This window comes from Mixophyes fleayi, chromosome 10 (assembly GCF_038048845.1).
Source record: "Mixophyes fleayi isolate aMixFle1 chromosome 10, aMixFle1.hap1, whole genome shotgun sequence".
NCBI classification, from domain to species: domain Eukaryota; kingdom Metazoa; phylum Chordata; class Amphibia; order Anura; family Limnodynastidae; genus Mixophyes; species Mixophyes fleayi.
In genome coordinates, this window is record NC_134411.1 from 36,000,474 (window position 1) to 36,023,476 (window position 23,003).

Here is a 23,003-nt window from a genome sequence, read left to right on the forward strand (position 1 = left end):
GTATTTAACTTACCTTCAATACATGTTATTTACAGGAATACATACTGAGAATAGCACCCAAGACACTGAACAAGAGAAGTGGTACTGTGTATTCACTGAGCAAAATGAACTTGGAAATATTATGGGGACACAAAGCTCCATGAACTTCACGGAAGTTAAAGTGCTCACAAGTGAATTTAAGGACATTCCAGCGTGGAAACATTTCCCCTCTATATTTACAGGAAGCTGCTGGTGTTGATCACATGTGTTAATGTTTGGCCCCATCTAGTGGACAAAAGATAATTTACACCTGTTTTATTCAGAACTTGAAACATGTTATTTACATCTGCTGTACGGTGAAGTGTAAGCCATTGTTCTTGTAATTATTAAGGCAACCACAGTTTTGTGTAGGCAAATGGAGTTAGACCTATCAGATTGGATTATTTAGGGAGAAGGTTTTTTGAGACTAGGGAGAGTTTTATCGAGTTTTCTTTGTTACAAGCAAAACACGGGTCTGAGCGTGTTACCGTCATACTATCTGGTGTGAGACCCGCCTATGTGCGCAGGATCTGCCATTTTATCTCTGACCATGGGGGGAGACTCTTGGGGCTAGATTTACTAAGCTGCAGGTTTGAAAAAGTGGGGATGTTGCCTATAGCAACCAATCAGATTTTAGCTGTCATTTTGTAGAAGGTACTAAATTAATGAAAGCTAGAATCTGATTGGTTGCTATAGGCAACATCCCCACTTTTTCAAACCCGCAGCTTAGTAAATCTAGCCCCTGGACTTGATCTTCGGGTGGCTCCCATGCACTCCTGTCATCTGTGATATTATATTATTTACCTGTTCATCCACTCAGTGTTTATTTCCGCCTGTATTTCAAGCCGTACACATCTCAAGAAGCGTCGGCCTTCGCAGCATATGTGCCTGGTATATGACAGGTCATCATCATCATCCAGTATTTGCACTCGGCCTGTATTAAATCTCTCTGTACAACGGTATTTGCCTAAATATAATGGATTTAACTTGGAGAGCACTATTAGTGAGCTCTTGGACACTTGTCAAAAACGCTTATGTCAGAGTTTTTAAATCCGCTCCAGTGATAGAAGTGATCTTGTGACATCCTCTTCATTACCTGGTTAATATTTACAGAGATAAGAGCAGGCTGGTTCAGATATAATGGTTTCCTGGGCATAAATCATTGAAATTTCACATGCCCCATTGCCAAATATACTGCCCTGCTCAACCGCTAGCCACATTGCCATCTATGTTATAGTGTTATGTTCGTATTGTCGCTACCAACAAATACTGTCCAATGCGATTAATGTGGTTCCAACGGTCAAAGAGATTTAATAGCAAAAGATAGCAGGATTACAGCAAGCCATGATGATGCATAAGAAGGTATAACAAAATACAGGAAAGTATAACCAAATACAGTACGCCTGCGCCCCCCTGGGCCCAGGTTCAGATACAGTCATGTAGTCTGCAGTCAGAGAGATTTAACACTGGCTCAGGACTTGCTTATATACAGTTTGAGTTAACATAAACAGTGATGATATCACAAATATACACAGATAACTCTAAGAGAGGTCTCCATTGGTCCAGGGTTAACGATGTTCCAGTAGACTGCTGGTCATAGGTCAGTTCATTTGATCTCTCTCCAAAGGCAGGGGCGGATCTAGAAAAATGCTATACCCGGGGCGATTTAGGGGGAGGGGGGATTTAGGCCACGCCCCTTTCTAACATCTTAGGCTGCCGACGGCTGCACACTATGTGCAGGTCCGTCCAGCCGTGACAGGCAGGGACAGTGTGCTGCCCGGCTGCTCTGATTGTGTTTTAAACACAGAGCAGCCGGGCAGCACACTGTCCCTGCCTGTCACGGCTGGGCGGACCTGCATATACTGTGCAGCCGGTCGGCAGCAAGTGTCTGCTAGGGGGGGCAATCGCCCCCCCCTGGATCCGCCACTGTCCAAAGGTGGGGGCAACTTACGCCAACTGTTGCCTACATGTCTTCCCGCTGAAAAACCAGGTCAAACTGACCCATAAACAAAGTGCTTTTGAGTATTAATCTCATACCATTCATAACTTGTGATCGCAATATGCGATCACTTTCCTATTGACACCAGATTGCAGCTAGTAAAATATAGATTAATATGAGACCAAACTCCACACATTTCTGTGGACCTGAACCATAGATACCTTTACTGTGTAAAAAGGAGTGTCTGCGCTAAAGACTATTGACAAAAAGGTAGTATCAAAATGACTGATGAATTAGGAGTCGCATTCCCAATTAGATAAAACATACATCTACATTTATTAATATACAGGAAAAACATATAAACATACAGTAAAAATATTGATAGATTGATAGCTTGTTATCAATATATCAATATTTTTGCACCTAAGTTAAATACTGTCTATTTTTTCATGTAGTACACAAATACTTGATAGCTTATTTGCACACTTAAATTTAAAGTTGAAATGTGTGTGCTACATGAAAAAACATACAATATTTAACTTAAGTGCAAAATAGAAAATTAATTTACACCCCCTGCATTGTAACATGGTTTTGTCCAGGAGACTACTTACTCAATTTTTTAATTAACTTTCCTCAATGAATCAGGCCCTATATTATTGACAGGTGATATTAATTCTAATACTTTTTTTTCCTCTCTGCATTTTGGTACTTTATATCCCCCATATGTATTGGACATATCCTGCAGTGTCTGTTAGAGCAGAGCGGACCTAGACCCGTATTCATCACCAGACGTATCTTCACATACGCTCCTTGTTGAATATCGACGCGTGTATGCTCGATGTATGTGCATTTTTTACATTACGTTTGTTTTCCATTTGTTAATGTATTAACAAATGGAAATCATTTCAGGCACTGACTGTTTTCTTCCTAGGATCAGTGATTATTCTTTCAAGCCCATGGTATGAAGCGATCAACATGCAGTGAATACAGACCTAGTAGACTATCCCTAATGCTAGGATCCTGCTGCTCAGAATGTGGGTTTCTTCTTTCAGTTCCAGCACAGACTAGTAGTTAATTGCCACCTGACTACATTGCACCTACTGCATGTTTCTGAGCCTGTGGTTGGGAAATTAGGTTGTAAGCTCCACTGGGACAGGGACCGATGTGCATTAATACATTGTGGTATATGTTAGTGCTATATAAATATTAGTGCTACTACCACATAGATGGCGAGATTGGGTGAGATCCTGCAACACCCAGTCATCGTGGCCGGATCACTTCCGCTATCATTCAGCCTCTTAGTGAGGTCAGTAGATGAACGATTAACAACATGACCGATAATGATCCTATAGATTTTGATAGGATTGTGGTTGTTTTTGGGGTCACCAACACAATTGCCCGATATCACTGCTGACACTGTGGCCAACTTATAACAAGTTCTCCACTTTGTTTGTTTTTTGTTTGAGGATTCTAGATATAATTAAACAAAATACAGAAACATAATATAAGTTCACACAGGGAACAAATTATATTTTGTTTACAAAACACATATTTCTGGACTTGTTGGTTCCTGGTTGAGATGTAGCTCGTCTGACGGTCTTGTGATAGCTCAGAAATTTAGGTCACCAAACACTTAATCCTTTCTTGCTAAGGCCTGAAAGAAGCTACTGGCTGTGAACTCTGGAATATAGAAAATATATTTGTATTACAAACTTCCCGATTAATAATCAAGCTCATCATATGATTCTTCTGGATGCACCACTGACCGTTCCCTAATTGTAAACTTTTCATACTGATTTTTTTTTTCGTTTTTGTCTGCCAGTTGGTGCGTAACATGTTAATGTGTGTTACTGAAATTAGTTTGGAAAGACACAGAGAGAGGGTTTTTTAAAAAAACTATTTATTGCATTACACATTGTCTGCAGTTTTCAAGAACTTTAGTCTCTCTGTGTCAGGAGGATCTGATGTCATTTTCTCTCATTCCACCAGGGCCTGGTTATCCAACAGGCTCTCTAGACTGCAGCCTAGGGCGCAAGGATTTTTTTGGGGTGCAATATTTTTGGAGGTGAAAATTTGTGACAGGGAGAGGCCTAATCTGAAGGAAGCTGATTTAGTTTTTGTCTGTGATTATTAGACTAGCGAGGGAGGTAAGAGGGTGTTACAAGCGTACTAGCCTAGGTCGGCCTGAACCCTCAGTCAGGTCCTGCATTCAACATTAACTCAATGAGATGTACGGACATAGTAAATGAGGCCGTACACACATCACACTACTGTCACGTAGTTTCAGAACAAGCCGTATCAGCCACCATAAGATAAAACAGAGTCACTGTGATTGGACGGGCTGACTCTGCAGCGGCCTGTATCACGCTTTACGATTCGCTGGTTGTAACTGACTACTCCTATTGGCTTGGCCAACCTATCAACACAAAGACTGTGTGTGTCATTGTACACCAACGTGGCGTATCCAGTGGTACGAGAGCATCACTGTCACCAATGGAGTCTTTCACCGGCACCTAAAACCGTTGACATTTCTTGGATAATTTGTAGCTGCTGCAGAACCTCTGTGCTGTTTGTTCTAGACCTGATTCATGCTGTATGTTGCGTGTATACGCTCTGTGCATGCTCCAGAAGGGGACTTATGCCAATGAATGCAATAAAAACGCAATTCAAGTCCGAATGTAAATTGCATCCACGGCTGCCTACGACTTGATGGGCGGAACGGGGGAGGGAAAGGGGCGGATGAATGTAGGTAACGTACAGTAAAAGTGTGAAGAGGGCGTGCCAAATGTATGTACAGTACGCATTAAAAAACATTTTTTAAAGCACATATTTTTTTTATTAATGATTATAGTATTATTAGTTGTTCATTTATTTCATAGAATACTTTTTTTGTTTGCGTTCAGATATGACTTTTCATTGCACATATATATATGCATATCCTGCCGAATGTTTAGGCAGCGCGTACTTACACCCAGATTCAAATGCATCTGGAGACCCGCTCAGATTTTAATACAAGCAAAATTACGCTCAAGTTCCATACTCTTTATAAAAACACAAGTTACGTGCAGGTTGACTTCGGATATTAATCAGTCCCTTTGTGTTTCTCTTTGCATAACCCAGGATTGCTGCTTCAGCTTAGATAACCTTGTTTTGGAAGGAGCTAGTTAGCATCCATTAGCAATTAACCATTAATTTGTCTCATGTTGTATCTAATGACACAAGGTTTAAATGATATGAGTATTTATATTACGCTGGATGTATTATGCAATAACTATATTAGGATTTAGGATTTCCATGGACAGGATTGCAGATTGTTTAGTAGTATGACAGATAGGTGTTAGAACTGTACTATAAATGATCTTGTAGCTCTTGCAGTACCTCAGTTCCACCAGAGGTGGTGCTGTTGTGACTTACTGGCTCAGTCTGCATGTAGTTGATCTCTGCTCATTAATCATTATCTCCTGTCCTTTATAAGTATCTCTCTCCCCTGTGAGGATCATTGTTTGACCTGGAACTATCTGAGTAGCTGTTAGTCTGTCTTCTAGTATCCTGCTCTCTTGTTCCGGCATTCTCTGCATTGCCTCTTGAAATTATGTAAATTTAGCTCTATCTTCTTGCAATCTCAGGATTATTGTTCTGCAAACCTGTTCCTGTTAATCCGTGTATACACTTTTGGCCTGTGCTCCAGAAATCTGAGAAAGATACTGTGCTTTATCTGCAAACTCGAGCTTGTGTCTTTCTGCCTTTATACTGTTAAACTGCACACCAGATTCCAGTACCAGGTCTCCATATATTTAAGTCACACTGTATGTTTGTGCAAAATAAATATTTACATTATTTACCACTCAATCGCTGTGTGATCTTGTCTTTGTCATCAAGCAACATATAGGGCCTGAGTCATTAAGGTGCGCAAAGCAAAAAAAAATTAGTAAGTTTGTTACTGGACAAACCATGTTACAATGCAAGGGGTGCAAATTAGTTTATTATTTTGCACATAAGTAAAATACTGGCTGATTTTCATGTAGCACACAAATACTTGATAGCTTTACTTTTACACAGAAATATAAAGTTGAACTAGGACAACTATAAATCTGTTCCCTCATTTTAAATTTATCTCCCCCTCCAATGCAACATGGTTTTGCGCAGGTACTCTCCTTAATGACTCAGGCCCTCTGTGTTTGTAACAGAAAGAGAGCATTGTATATAAGTCCCTGGAATGCTTACTGTATTGTATATCGGTCACTAGGATGCTCTCTGTATTGTATATCGGTCACTAGGATGCTCTCTGTTTTGTATATCGGTCACTAGGATGCTCTCTGTATTGTATATCGGTCACTAGGATGCCCTCTGTATTGTATCTCGGTCACTAGGATGCTCTCTGTATTGTATATCGGTCACTAGGATGCTCTCTGTATTGTATATCGGTCACTTGGATGCACCATTAGTGGGATAGCATACTAAGCTAAAGTGATTTACATTTGTTTTCGAGTCCTATAACTATTGTATTAAACTAAAAAGGGTAGGTGTAAATGACGACTTATAGTGATGACTGACACGGCATAGTCTTTTAATTAAAAATTACACCTATATGTGTCACTAGCTCTAACAGAACAACTCTGTGCAACTACGATATACTATGAAATGCATTGTATTTACAGTATACTTAATTTATGCAAATATTGTTAAAAAATGATTTAACCTTTATTTTTATGAATATTTTTTTAAATTATGATACTGTTAACAGTTATTTTAATTTATAATCAAATAAAAGTTTATTCTGCTGTGACCTGTTATTGTACATACGTATGTGTGTATACTGCAGTCTGTTCTGTGCGTACGTACGAAAAGTACTGGTTAGTCTGAGCGTACTTCCACCTGGTCTCAAACAGAGACATATCTTGGGATTCTCTTGCATTTGAATATGGCCGGACCTTTGCTCAAGTTGCGCTGTGATTTTGGAGCAAGCAATTTACTTGCCAGTTTGTGTTCGGGCGTGAATCGGGCCCATAGATATACCAATTCTAAACCAATATGGTTCGAGAGGAGCATCATCAGTGAAGTCCAGTGTTTGTTCCCTAGTGTTATCCACCGCACTCACAGCAGGGGGCACTGTTGGAAAGGAAATACTCAATAAATGAAATTTTTGGACTACAAAACAGCCGTTATAATGCACCAATGCAGCACATATCAAATGTTAGTTGGTGACAAACAAGTGTGTTTTGAAACGCTTGTTTATAAACTTGTCATGATCCTAAGTGGCTCGACGAAAAGCAAATGTTTACTGGTGTAATTTAATTCCTTTTTTTTCTTAGAGAAACTCTTGGAACAAACACACGCCTAATTCTTATTGTACTAGACAGCTGAGTTGTACAAAATGGTTATTGTATGTATTTCATTTATGTCATCATTGTGTCATATTAACTTTATAGATTAAGAATGCAATATTGTGTGTTAGAATTATGAGGATAATGCTGTTAACGCTCAGTGATCTGTAGACCTGATATATATATATATATATATATATATATATATATATATATATATACACACACACACATATAGAGTTTAAATGATTGTTTACATGTATCATAATTCTACATGGTATTGCGTTATTATCATTTTATGCAATGTGAGCATTAAGATGTTATTTGCAGCAAAGCATTTTCTTTTGGCTTTAATCTATATTTTGGAACGGCTGAAATTGATAAAATTTTGCCCTCTGAGGCACTTTATGATTCTGGAGATTTTTCATCAGGTCTATATATTAAACAGGACATCCTGCGACTTGAATAGAGGACAGTGGACTATGACCTACAGATTATTATAAGATTAAATGGTGACCGCGAGGGTTCCGTATCCACAACCGGTTGTTTGAGCCCAGAGTTTTGCAGAAAGTGGATTGTAATGCGTAAATGTTCATTTGATTTACTGTTCATAGTCCTTGAAGAATCTACTTGGGCATTCAACAACAATTTTGGAAGCAGTTAGTACTACTGTAGAATACACTTGTCCTGAAGTTGGTTATCTAAAATTGATACTTGGGTAATAAAACATCATGAGGAATTATTGAAATAGAAAAGGGATACAATGGCTAATTTCAATCCAGACTACACAGAGTTTAGAGCGGTTACTGGGGATTTAGAACCTCACAATTTATATTCTTTGGGTACTAGACCAGAACTGGCCAATTAGTGCTTACCAGGTGGTATGAAACTACAAGTTCCAGCATACCCTGCTTGCGGTTGACTGATAAAGCATGCTGGGGCTTGTAGTTTCACTTGGAGAGTCAAGCCTGCAATAGACCTAGACATTATAAACAACAATCTTAACCCCTTGTTGAACAGACCCAGAGAGATACAGATTTAAGTAACTCTACGTCTTTTTCAGTAACGTCTGAGATTTTTTTATGGGTCTGCACCAGGTCCAAAAATCCACTAGTAATTTTAAGAATAAGAGCACTTTTGGTCCACAATCAAGCAATCCATCAATTAAAACCTTCTTGAGAAGAATAGATCAACAGATCCCAGATTATTTTCCTAAAATGTATCAGAACTTATCTAAAGAAGAGAGTAAATACCGGAGGAACCTATCAAGACCCGAAGTAACTTGACAAGATGACAAGAAGGAGCAATAGTTCTACAGAACTAAACTGATTATAGAATGGAGATTATGTGTTAATTATCTGACACCCTGATGTATAAAAAATTGGATCACAATCCCACTTCGGGGATAAAAATTCAGATAGTCTTATCAAGGCGGGAGTATAATTTTTTCTTTATATATCACAACATATGAGGCCAATTTTCTGAGAGCAACACATCCAAAAATCCATTTTTCATATACCCTTCCCAAAGTTCATAAGAACTTAGATAAGTCTCCAGCACGAGTGACCATTCTACAGCCTTTAGCCCTCTTCATCCATAGTTTTCTACAACCCTCAGTACACGGCCAGTAAAGATTTTGGAGAAACATGGAGTTTTTAAACCATGTTAACCGGTTGCCAAAGTTAGCAATGAATTGTTTACTGGTAACCCTTGATGTTACCGGCTTGTACACTTATTTTCTCCACTGAGGGCATCTCATCAATGGACAAAATTGTTGATTTCTAGCAATCTTTATAGTGGTTCGGATGTTAAATACCTTTTGGCGTTACTGAGATTTACCTTGAGATTCAATTTATTTATTTTTGTAAGGAAAATTTTATCTACAACTTACTGGAACTGCCATGGGCACAACTGTAGCTCCAGCTTAAACTATTCACTGAGAGAAAATTATGCAGATACTTGGAGTGCCATTAGAGAAAACACTGTGGGCACACCCTAAGGCTTAAAGGTTATGACACCTACGGGGGTATTCAATTGTTCCTCCGGGCGCCGCCGGAACGAGCGCGTTAAAACTATTACCGTTAATACGGTAATTACTCGCTGAATTTCATCTCGCAGCTCCCTTAAATTCAGCGAGTAAACTCCCATATTAACGGTTTTTAAGCGCAAGTTTACCGTATAAACGGTAATAGTTTTAACGCGCTCGTTCCAGCGGCGCCCGGAGGAACAATTGAATACCCCCCCTAAAATACAGGTTAGTTTATATAAAATTGCAACTCATTACATTCACAAATGTATATGTAAAACATTCAGAAGTGTATCGAAACAGAAGACATTTGAGAAATTGTTGACTGTAGGGGAAGTAACTTTCCTAAGCACTGTAGACTTAATCCCATGGAAGGGGTACATTTGTTTAGTACAAACTTTATCACTGGATAAATTCAATAAATATAATTAACAGAAATATGACTGTAATATTCCATGTAAACAGATAGTGAACGGTTTCAGTGGCATACACCATCCACAAGCTATAAATCCAAACTGATACGTCTGCCCCATGTAAAACTGAAAATGAGTGATGTTGGCAATTAGGCGGACCTCGTATGAGTTAATTACCATTTCATAATTGGAACAACTTCTACAGCGACATGTACAAAACAATAGAAGAGATTCTCTAATAGAAATTTAAATCAATCCCATTAATACAGCACAATATCCATATTAGATATTGACCAATATAATTTCTCATCCATATCTAGAAAATGTGACAAAAATGAAATATGTAATTTTTTTTTAAAAAAATTGTAATGTTAGAAAAACAGCTGAAAATTAATCATGTCTGTCATTCATAAGAGACAAACAGCTGACGACAGTGTTCCCAGCTACAGCTATTAAAAAACAATGAATGTAATTAATTATTGAGACCGAATTGTTGATTAGTACCACTTTATGTGTGTTCAGTTACAGTGTAAGACTTTTGAGGGGTGCACATTTTTTTGGGGGTGCAAAATTATGACAGGGAGAGGTATAACTAAAATTAATTTTAAAATGATGGGCCCTTAATATGCGAGGTCCACGTTACCATGAAGGCACTTGTGATTATTATGTAACAAAATTGTTATACATACGGTTTATTTCCCAAATATTATTGCTGGTCGATGAAGGGGCGATTTACATAGTTTCTTAATGCTTCTAAGTGGACATTTTTCTGCATGTAACTCACTGTGATAATGTGACTATGATGCCGTCATTACTTCATTTAAAGTCATACAGCCAAAGAGTCTTAAAGGTCTTATTTACTAAACTGCGGGTTTGAAAAAGTGGAGATGTTGCCTATAGCAACCAATCAGATTCTAGCTGTCATTTTGTAGAATGTACTAAATAGATGATGTCTATAGCAACCAATCAGATTCTAGTTAACATCTCCACTTTTTCAAACCCGCAGTTTAGTAATTATACCCCTTTGTGTACAGTGATAATACACAGATAGTGTAGATAATAGGCTACATGTGTCAGTGAATGACAATTTATCTCACACGCTCTGTAAATGTTCCAGCCGCACGTTCTACTATCTATCAATTGAAAGTGTTTACCCATAATCCTTTTCTTATTGCCATTAGCTGTATAACATGTGTGTGGGGATATAAAGGGATGGACATTCTCTCCATCAATGTCTCCTCTAGCAACCGTTATATCAGGATTATGGACATTTACTGACATTGCTATTCAGAACCTATCACAGATTCCTTGATATACAGCACCTTGGTATCACGTAGAGTAAACCATGATTCAGTAAAATATACAGTATATTATATACAGTCTTCTAGTAAATAATTTCTATAGAGTTGTAGCAATAAACTTCTGAGTGTTTACACACATGGAGGTATATTTACTAAACTGCGGGTTTGAAAAAGTGGAGATGTTGCCTATAGCAACCAATCAGATTCTAGCTGTCATTTTGTAGAATGTACTAAATAAATGATAACTAGAATCTGATTGGTTGTTATAGGCAACATCTCCAGTTCTGGGCGTGCGCAGAGATATTTTACGCAAAGTGCGGCACGTATCAGCATTTACGTTCCCTAATGAATCAGACCCATGGTCTTGTCATATCTCAACTATTTAATTCACTGAACAACAAGAACACAGATGATTTTAAATATAGGGATCATTAATCCCTACAACACGTTACATCCGTGCGGTTTTCTCATTTTCTATGTGTTCGTTATAACATTTAGCATTTAAAATGAATTACCACATTGAATAAACATATAAAACAAATACTTATTTCTAGTAGTAATTAAAAATCTCCCGCTGCTTATCTCCTAATGTGCTAAAAGTGAGCCGGCTTGGTAATAAAGGGATGTGCATGCCAACATGAGACTAATATCATGAGACTCCTGTTTAATAGCCCCCCACATCCATGTAAATAAACATGAAGCGCTCACACATGAAAGTAAAACCACCATAAATCATCAATTACAAACCATAACTTAAATATTCTGTCGCATTTTAAAATTGTATTAACCCACCAAATTCATTTTAAGGGCCTCGAAATTACTAGAAACCCCAATAAAGTGTAAATATTAAGCCCACAAATCTAAATCCAGCTGAAAATTAATCCAAAATCCTACAAATTTATTCTCCAATAACTTCTCCAAATTAACATTAAGTTTTTTTAATTAACCTTGAAATGTGGATGGTGTCATATGCTCTGTGCTTAATGTGTACATAAGAAAGAAGCTGAACTCTTATGTGTGTTACACTAGGAGAAAGTGTCAACGCTTTACCAGAGGGGGTGTGACCAGACCATGGAGGGGCGTGGCCAGTCTGTAGTGGGGTGTGTGACCAGACCATGGAGGGGCGTGGCCAGTCTGTAGTGGGGGGTGAACAGACCATGGAAGAGCGTGGCCAGTCTGTAGTGGGGTGTGTGACCAGACCATGGAGGGGTGTGGCCAGTCTGTAGTGGGGGTGAACAGACCATGGAGGGGTGTGGCCAGTCTGTAGTGGGGGGTGAACAGACCATGGAGGGGTGTGGCCAGTCTGTAGTGGGGGGTGAACAGACAATGGAAGAGTGTGGCCAATCTGTAGTGGGGGGTGTGACCAGACCATGGAGGGGTGTGGCCAGTCTGTAATGGGGTGTGTGACCAGACCATGGAGGGGCGTGGCCAGTCTGTAGTGGGGGGTGAACAGACCATGGAAGAGCGTGGCCAGTCTGTAGTGGGGTGTGTGACCAGACCATGGAGGGGTGTGGCCAGTCTGTAATGGGGTGTGTGACCAGACCATGGAGGGGCATGGCCAGTCTGTAGTGGGGGGTGAACAGACCATGGAGGGGTGTGGCCAGTCTGTAATGGGGTGTGTGACCAGACCATGGAGGGGTGTGGCCAGTCTGTAGTGGGGGGTGACCAGACCATGGAGGGGCGTGGCCAGTCTGTAGTGGGGGGTGAACAGACCATGGAAGAGCGTGGCCAGTCTGTAGTGGGGTGTGTGACCAGACCATGGAGGGGTGTGGCCAGTCTGTAATGGGGTGTGTGACCAGACCATGGAGGGGTGTGGCCAGTATGTAGTGGGGGGTGACCAGACCATGGAGGGGTGTGGCCAGTCTGTAGTGGGGGATGACTAGCACTTGACAACCATTAGTCCACTTCCATACCCGTCCATTCTCCCTCACAATACAGTCTGCACCACTAATTACTGAAGGCGCCTTACTCTTCCGTCACCCTGGCAGTGAACCTACCTCCAAGTGTCACCATAGTTGGCACAGAGTCTTGGCTGTGCAGGACTGAGTCATAAAATCCAACCCACACTCTGTAATTAATTTATCACCCTCCCTCTCCCCCTATGCAATTATTGTCTCCACTTTACTCTGTCCACATAACATTCCCTCTCCCTCCAATGCAGAATATTTCTGACCCTCCCTCTCCCCTCTATGCCGTTCATGCTGCCAGTCTCCCTCTACACTGTTATTCCCTTTAGCAAAGAAAAATAAGTGGAAGGGGGTTAAATGTAGTTTGTATCACTTCTGAACTACTAGTGGATATAATGGCTATTAATGGACAGCTGGCATGTAATACTGGGTATTTTCCTGGACATTATTAGTACTGGGCATCTAACTGACATTGCTACTAATGGGCATCTTTGTGGGCATAAATATACTACTTATGGTCACCTGCCTGGTCTCGGTCTGGCCCTGGCCTGTGGTGGCAGCTTGCTCAGCAATAGGTTTATATCTTGTCAGTGTTATACTTGTATATGTTGTTGTTACATTATGTATATATATATATATATATATATATATATATATATATATATATATATATAAAAACATAACTGCGCTATGCATACCAATTGTATCCAGTGCACAAAGCAAAGCTCTTCTATGTCATATCCAACGACACCTAAAATAAATTTCTATGTCTGTAAAATTTTTGAAAATGAGGTGTGAGGTTCCATAGTGCCTCTGTCCAGGCGTTGTTGCGTTACATCTGGTGACATATGTTCTTTGGTTAACCAATCGTTACACCATCCCAGTTGTGTCTTCCTAACATAACACCTGAGCACAAACCAAATATCCATCTAGACTCCATTAACGCTGCGACATTAGGATTTCCTGCAATTACTTTGCATTTTGCTCTTGCTCCATGAACATATGAACATTTTCGTGTGTGTAATGAATCTGGTTGAGAACAGCTCCAGTGCAGTTTACCAGGACACTGATGTGAATCTCTCCACTAACCTTCTTGTATTTAACTAAGTAGACCCTCCAGGGGTTTTCTCTCAATCTCCGAGTTTGTGCCCCAAATCCATCCGGCTTTAAATGAGCAGCCAAGTGTAAAATTAAGTTAACTTTCATTTTCCAGTCTGGGATCTCGGGAGCTAGATTCTGCCGTGACAATGACTAGTTCTCCAGTCCTTTGTTTTAAATCATAGTGCGGGATTCATCTCCGGCTGATCACCCCGACACGTCTTCATCTGTACGGTCATAGGGGTGTGCAGGAGATACCAACCTTTACTGAGCATTTATTAAACTATAACAGCGAAAACTTATCCTCATTCTAAACATGGTCTATTTCCACTTTAACTAGATGGAACTTTATTCTCCTCTGCACTATGGATTTTATCCAGCAGAATAACCACAGACAGAACGATAGCATCCTCACATAGAAATATAGGGCTCTGTATACTAATCTACGTACAGCCCCAGCGCTCCACAGAGCTATATGTAATATTTAGCTATTATAGACAATGCAGCTTTGCTCAAAACGGAGCAGAGTGGTCCTCCATCACCTCGGAGGCACAAAGTAGAGCGGAGAGTGGCGCAAAATAACTCAGAGTTATGATTAATCACATTACAATGAGAGCGCGTCTGAACCCCACCCCAACTCCCATGCTTCAGGTGTGACCCTGGTAGATGTAAAGAAGCAGAGAGAAGGCAAATATGGAAGAGATATTTACCTTGATACATAGCTGTAGATGGAAAACAAATTGGGAATTGACCATCCAGTCTACTCATCGCTTTATACATGGTTTATTTAGAGATCTGAGTTAATCCCAAGCATTTATTACTCAATAAAATAATTTTCCTACCATTACCCTTCATCATCATCACCATCATCACCATTTATTTATATAGCACCACTAATTCCGCAGCGCTGTACACAGGGCCGGTGCAAGGTTGCCCGGCACCCTAGGCAAAGCTTAAGCTTGCCGCCCCCCCCAATAAAAAAAATTTCTAATTTCCCAGCCACTAACACACTTAAAAATAATAACTCTTACCTCCTCTTGGCTGGCTACAATGCAGTCCAGATGTCTGACGCAGCACTGATGTCTGATACAGAATGCTGTCCAGGCTTCACTGCTGCCCAGGAGCAAACACAGGATATCTAGAGGGGAGGCTCCAAATGCTAGACTTCAGAACAAAACAAATGAAAGAAAAGAAAACATGACATCACTCACCTGTTACACACTGACATGTACCCCGCTGCCCACCAACTTCACTCACACATGCCCATCTGCCCACTAGCTGTTCTCACATATGTCAGCCCTTGCCCATCAGCTTGTGTCACATATGCCAGCCACATAACACCAGCTTTACTCACATGCCCCCCTGCCCACTACTTGGCTTTTTTTTTCTTGGTATTTGGCCACTACTTGGCTCTCCTCTGTTGCTGTCTATTAATGTATTCTGTAGATGATATATTAAATATACTAACACATGCAAATAAATAGAGAAAGGTAATCTAAATGACAGATAATCCAGACCGTTCTATTTTATTTGCATTTGTTAATGTACTCTGCAGATGTAAAATTAATTATACTAATAGAGGGCAACAAAGGAGAGCCAAATAGAGGGCAAATACTAATACACATAAATGGTTCCTTAACTATCCTAGAGTAGCCCCAGCAAGGTGAATTAAAGCTGTGCTTCATTATGCATCGCTGCATTTTGTCACGGCACTATTTTAGTATAAAGACCCCATAGTCTCTAACTCAAGGACATTTCTAAGTGTAATCCCCCGTCTCCCTATTTTCTCCAGCCTCCTCCTCCCCCCCCCAATTTTCTGTAGCATTTTCTCCAGCCTCCTCCCCCCCCCCAATTTTCTGTAGCATCCATTCTCCCCCCTTTCTGTAGCCTCCATTCCCCCCCTTTGTATAGCCTCCATTCTCCCCACTTTGTATAGCCTCCATTCTCACCCCCTTTCTATAGCCTCCATTCTCCCCCCCTTTGTATAGCCTGCATTCTCTCCCCCTTTGTATAGCCTCCATTAACCCCCTTTGTATAGCCTCCATTCTCCCCCTTTCTATAGCCTCCATTCTCCCCCCTTTGTATAGCCTCCATTCTCCCCCCTTTGTATAGCCTCCATTCTCCCCCCTTTGTATAGCCTCCATTCTCCCCCCTTTGTATAGCCTCCATTCTCCCCCTTTGTATAGCCTCCATTCTCCCCCCTTTGTATAGCCTCCATTCTCCCCCTTTCTATAGCCTCCATTCTCCCCCTTTCTATAGCCTCCATTCTCCCACCTTTGTATATCCTCCATTCTCCCCCTTTGTATAGCCTCCATTCTCCCACCTTTGTATATCCTCCATTCTCCCCCTTTGTATAGCCTCCATTCTCCCCCCTTTGTATAGCCTCCATTCTCCCCCTTTGTATAGCCTCCATTCTCCCCCTTTGTATAGCCTCCATTCTCCCCCCTTTGTATAGCCTCCTTTCTCCCCCCCTTTGTATAGCCTCCATTCTCCCCCTTTGTATAGCCTCCATTCTCCCCCTTTCTATAGCCTCCATTCTCCCCCCTTTGTATAGCCTCCATTCTCCCCCCTTTGTATAGCCTCCATTCTCCCTCCTTACTGTAGCTTCCATTCCCCTCTTTCTGTAGTTTCTGTTCTCCCCCTATGTATAGCATCCGTCCCCCGTCCCCTCCTGTTATCTGTAGCCTCCTCTTTCCTGTACTCACCTTAACTTCTTCATTTTCCTTCATTTCTCTTCTTCCTCGCTTCTGTCTTCTTTCTCTGTCTCCTCTACACTGGCAGCGTCATGCGTCGTGACGTCACGACGCTGCCAGGCGCCGGGTAAATTTTAAAATGCAGTGCTGCTACAGTGCAGCACCGCATTATAGCGATCGAGCGGGCGGGCGAGCGGGCAGGCAAGCGGGTGGGCGGGCGGGAGCATTTATTTAATTATCACTGGGTCCCCCACTTCAGTGCCGCCCTCCAGAGCCCGGCGCCCTAGGCAACTGCCTAACGTTGCCTAATGGGAGCGCCGGGCCTGGCTGTACAGAGAACTCACTCACATCAGTCCCTGTCCCATTGGGGCTTACAGTCTAAATTCCCGAATGTACACACACACACAGTCAGAGAGAGAGAGACTAGGGCAGGGTTTCCCAAACCCAGTTCTCAGGGCTCCCCAACAGTGCAGGTTTTCCGGATCACATGTGACATAATTAGGACCACCTGTGGATCTGTTACAATGTGTCAGTCAGTAATGAATACACCTGTGCTCCAGCAAGGAGATATGGAAAATCTGCACTGTTGGGGAGCCCTGAGGACTGGGTTTGGGAAACCCTGGACTAGGGTCAATTTTGTTAGCAGCCAATTAACCTACTACTATGTTTTTGGAGTGTGGGAGGAAACCAGAGCACCCGGAGGAAACCCACGCAAACACGGGGAGAACATACAAACTCCACACAGATAAGACCATGGTCGGGAATTGAACTCATGACCCCAGTGCTGTGAGGCAGAAGTACTAACCACTAGGCCACTGTGCTGCCAAATGACTAACAGATCCCTGTATAAATAATTCCTCTCACACCCAGCCTACACTAACGTAACCTAACTAAAACAGACCACAAACACTGGTCCCACTTATCTCACCAATAATCTGACAGATCTCTGCAGCATTCGGTCATCTTGATGACTCCAGTTGTATGAATGTTTAACATCTGCACAATGCTCAAGTCCTCAATCTCTTGTGGAGATTCACTGTTACTATAAAGAAAAGAAAAAAGAAATCTAATACTGGATCTAAAGTTACTATGTAACCAATTACTGCGCAGTCTGAGTCCCAATTCTGCTTCTAGATTCCTATAGGAAACCATCCAGGTGTAACTCTCCTGCTAGTTAGATACACTCTACCTGTTAGATACACTCCACTAGAGCGGGGATATATTTGCAAAATAGACCCTAAGAGGAAAGGTTTTATTCAATGAAAGAGGTGGTTCTGTAGTTTTAGGAGGCTGGACTGTAATTTGACATTTACACATTTGCATTTTTAACTGTTAAGTTGGCGATCACCTTGAAATGCGCTGCGAGTACAGTATAGACCACTGTTGGCTAACCTGTGACACTCCAGGTGTTGTGTAACTACAAGTCCCAGCATATCCTTCCAGCAATAAGCTGCTATATATTGGCAAAGCATGCTGGGACTTGTAGTTTCACAACACCTGGAGTGCCACAGGTTAGCCAACACTGGTATAGACTGTCTGACTCCAAACCAAAGTGATTTGTAGGATGAATACAGCGTGCTTTGTAAATGAGAATCTCTAACATCTGATTCTCTTAACTCCTGTTTATCTTGTTACATCCCTCCCAACCTTTCGAGATGCAGAATATGGTCAAAATAAGCCCCACCCCCAAATAGCCAATACCCGCCCCCGCCCACTCAAAAACCACACACTTTTGGGCAAAACAATGCTTATTTTCCTGGGACTTGCCCAAATGGGGACAGCTGGGAGGTTTGAGGTCACGATACCATTTTATTACAAGTCGCCCTGATTTCTGGGAGATTAACATTTTCTTAATAGAGATTAGTTTAAGGAACAAGGTCTTGCCCCTATTTTCAAATGCTGAACCATCACTTTTCCTCGTAAACTTAATTTATTTCTATAGTTTTCTTTTCTTCTCTTTTTTTTTCTCTCTTTGCTTTCAGCCAACGCTATAAAACGGTTCTTATTAAATTATACCATTACAATTTAAATGTAAATCTTGTGAGATTACACTACGAGGTTACAGTCCTTTCACGTTTTATTTGCTCTGCGCTGACGTCCTCAATATATTTCCAATATAACAAAAAGCAAAGTCATTCGAGCAGGCGTTTTTTTTCCGTTTCCAATTAAAACTATGCCTTTAGTGTATGCAACATCAATTTTAATGCACTGGAAAAGTTATCTGACAAAGACGAGTGGAAATTGCATTCGTCATAAAATCGGCAGAATATGATAAACAATTAACACCCCAGCTACAATGTAAAGGACACATTTAGTAGTACATGGGTTCTTGAGAAATTAAAATATTGCAGTAGTACAAATGCACAAAATAAACTTGAAAATAAAAATACCGGTGTCAGATTGCCATAAAATCAATAATTCTCATCAAGAGACAAAAAAAATCATTGAAAAAGATAAATATTACAGCTTTTGTATGACTCTGTCACTTCAAACACCTGGCGGCTCAAAGCAAGATGTTACCTTTCATTGCAGAAATTTAATTTGCTTTATTCGGATAATAATTTTATTTTGTGGTTGTCTCTACATCAATAAAAATATTAATAACCTACAACGATGGCTTACAGCTCACAGGTTTCGGAAAAGAACACATTTATTCATTTGTTCCGTCTCGGCAATACTCAGACAATGATTAAAAGGTAAAATTTTTACAATCTTCTTATTTCCAGACAGATTTTCGCAGCATTTTAATTTATGTTTTGTTTTGTAAAGAATAGAAATAATTATTAGCTTGATGGATTGTAACACTGTGTAATCATTTATAGTTTATAGTTTTTTAAGATCACCTCCTGTTTTCTATTTGTATTCATTGCTTGTGCGACATGGCGTGCCGTTACCGTTGTTTGTATTTTTCTGCACGGAGAAACGCGTGAGGTTGTGCAACAAACCTCCAATTTATCTGGTAGCATAATATAGCATCCATACAAGTAGCCAGTGCTGAGAGCTGCACTAGGGTAAGACAAAAAAGAGAATTTACTATACTGGTCTTTTCTTTTGCCCAGTCCAGGGGCAAACACAGGATTTCTACAGAGGAGTTTCCACACCACATAATTAGATTAGGCTAGGCTGCAAGGGGCATAGCTATCATTTTAGACCATACTAAACTGCTGGCCAACCTCTTCCTCTCCTTTAAAGACACGTGCACTGGGGAGAAAGTAGAGGAATCCATTCACGCTCGTGTCTTCAAGTGCTCCATTAGAGTCATCATGTGCACTACTGTTAGGTGCTACATGAGAAAAAGGATAGGAACATGAAATATATTAAGCCGAGCAATGATTGAACACTTGAGGCCTCCCTCCCACCGGCCAGCCCCAACTTTAAATCATTAACACCCACGTTTTATAATTAGACCTCCCTCCATGCAACCAGCCCCAACATTCAATTCACCGGTGGTAGTCACTTTATCGGTGCTGATAACACCGACAGCGAAGGGAAAAAAACAAAAATGACTTCCCCGACTTAGAAGAAATGATGACTGACCTTAACAATGACAGAAGTTCCCGGCAGTGTGAGAACAAATCAGGATCCCTAGTAAGAACGGCATGTTGTTTCCACGTCATTTTCAATTGCGTCCTTTGTATCACTATTTTTAAAGCGGCGATGCCCCTTCCTATTCGACCTAAGTATTACACTTTGCCTTAAGTGTACCAGGTCGGATGAGAAGAATAGACCTATTTTTCCCCCAAACCAGTTTACATAGGATTAGAGTAAAAACATTCAAACAGTAGAACAAAAAGGAGCAGAAGACCCTTTGGCCAAAGATTTGCGGAGGGGCAGAGGTACATTGCGCAATCAGAGGGGAGGAGAAGTTGGGCGCAGTGAGGCAGTTCCTTTTAAAGTACGGAATTGTCCTACTGGTGTGTCTAGTTTTGGGGAGCAGACATTTTGTGGCGAGTCATTAATAAAATGAGGTGTTTGGAAAAAAGTGGATACATATTTGGGGGAGAGGGGTGTTCCTTGCTGTACAGAGGAGCAGACTGCTCTTTCTACTCCGCAAAAGGGCTTTAACATTGCACCAGTCAGGACTAGCGGCGTTTGGGCCTCATCCTCCACAATCTCCCTTTGCTCATGATTAATTTAAGATCTAAATAACGATAAACCAATCACTTCTTTAGGAGAAAAATGGAAAAGCTTAATTTAATGAAAGGGGATGTTTATAATTTTGTGCGAGTCCACCTTCCTGCACACTTAGGTGTACTTCCAGGTGGTGGATGTGTTTCCCAAAAATGAGGCGCAGTTGCAGACCGTGATGTGCATTTGGATAATATCCGTCTATTGTAATTCTAGCAGTGACATTAAGCATTAGACCATAAAGTAGAAGGAACCAAAGTTAGAAGTAGGTTTCCAATCTGATCGGAAGATTTAACCATACTCCAAAAACATACTGGTAGGTTAATTGGCTGCTATCAAATTGACCCTAGTCTGTCTGTCTGTGTGTGTGTGTGTTAGGGAATTTAGACTGTAAGCTCCAATGGGGCAGGGACTGATGTGAGTGAGTTCTCTGTACAGCCTGTACAGCGCTGCGGAATTAGTGGCGCTATATAAATAGCTGATGATGATACTTGCCTACTTTTTATATCAGGCCTGGAGAGATGTTGTAGGCCAGGTTTAGGAAGAAGAGGTAGGTGTGACAGAATGGGCTTACTCTGCCAACCTGTTCCTCTCGATTTTTATCATTTTGTTGGAGTTCCTTCTACCGTCCATAATCTGTCATTAGTGACCACTACTACCAAGTGGCCACCAGACACTCACCATTTATGCACCAGATGTAGGAGTGTACTCGTTGCCACCACCAGGCTCCTTTACCAGCACCTGGAACCGCTAATATCTGGGTGTATGATACTGTGGCATCACCTGGTAAATGTGGCTGCTTGCCTCTGGATGCTTACTGAGGATAAGGACTGCAGGAAGAGCATTGAATCAGTACACTGGGCTCAACACAAGACAGTGGGGTAACAGATTAGAGGGTTAGCACTTATCTGATATCTTAAAAGGACTGTATATTTGAGAAAGGTGGCCAATCTTGGAGAGGGGATAGGCAACACTGAGCCAATTAATGAGGACTAGATTTGACTTATAGACGAGCAGGTTCATGTGCAGTTAATTTCTCCCTTACTTAGCTATGAATATAGACCTCAACCTATATTAATAGTACATATTGAGGCTTAACATCATGGGGTAGTTCTACCCACAGGGAACAAGGGGTTATCTAAATTAGGTTTTAAACACAATTTGTAATAAACTGTGATTCCTAAATAACTGCATAACTCTATCGTCCTTGGGACAGTGTCCACTGCTGGCTCTAACACACACACAAAGGAAGACTCCCTGGTGTGTATTCAAGCCAAGGAATGCAGTGGTCAAAGTAACACCATCTCCCTACCTGGGCTCAAATCAGATGTTAATTTACACATTTACAGATATAGTGTCACACAAATATGCTCAAAAATGGCAGTACCTTCATACAATGTCTGCATTTACAACCATATAAATCAAGTACGCTGGACCAGTAAGAGATATAAATATAATAATTTATATCTTCCCATATACGTTTAAGAGGAGGTGGACTCAACCACAGTAGACATAACTTGATGCCGCCATCAAACAGCAGGGATTGTATCATGGGGTTATGGGAAATTAATGAGGAGAGTCTACGTTGATGTACGGTCTTCGTGGTATCCCGCTGTCTAGCGGCAAGAGAAGAATTCTATGAAAGTTTTGTGTGTTGTGCCAATGTGACCTTAGGAAGCATTGAAGCTAGCGGGCCATCGAAAGAGACAGCAAGGCCCAGTGGCATCCAGTTGTACCTTTATCAGACAGTTTGCTAGTTTTCAACCACACTGGTTGCACCAAAACAATGGTTCTGAACATTATGAATATTATGTGACTCAGAATGCAAAATGAATTTGATTGGTGATGCCCTTAGACAAATCTGTGTGTGAGGTCATTGAAGAAATAACCAGACGCTGGGATCTGGTCATTTAACCCGAAACCCTAACACTGGATCTGTGCAATTTGGTCTCAACTTATGTGGCCAAAATGTTTATTCAGTGCTCACCCAAAGCACTATCTGCTTGGAACTTCCTCTTTTCCATTGACCCTCATTAACGTTATTATTACGAAAGGCAAGGGGACTTTGGGGCTATGTTAAATGTCTTGTAAGCTTTAAGTTTGATTCAGCAGGATTATTTTCGCACCATCCTCATTTAGTATATAGAGTGATTTGT

General features: G+C 40.9%; 1 protein-coding gene across 1 annotated transcript in view; it reads right to left on the bottom strand.

The window, feature by feature from the left end:
* ANO5 (anoctamin 5) overlaps window positions 1-23,003 on the bottom strand; it is a 112,443-nt gene that overhangs the window by 68,849 nt on the left and 20,591 nt on the right. The window lies entirely within an intron of this gene.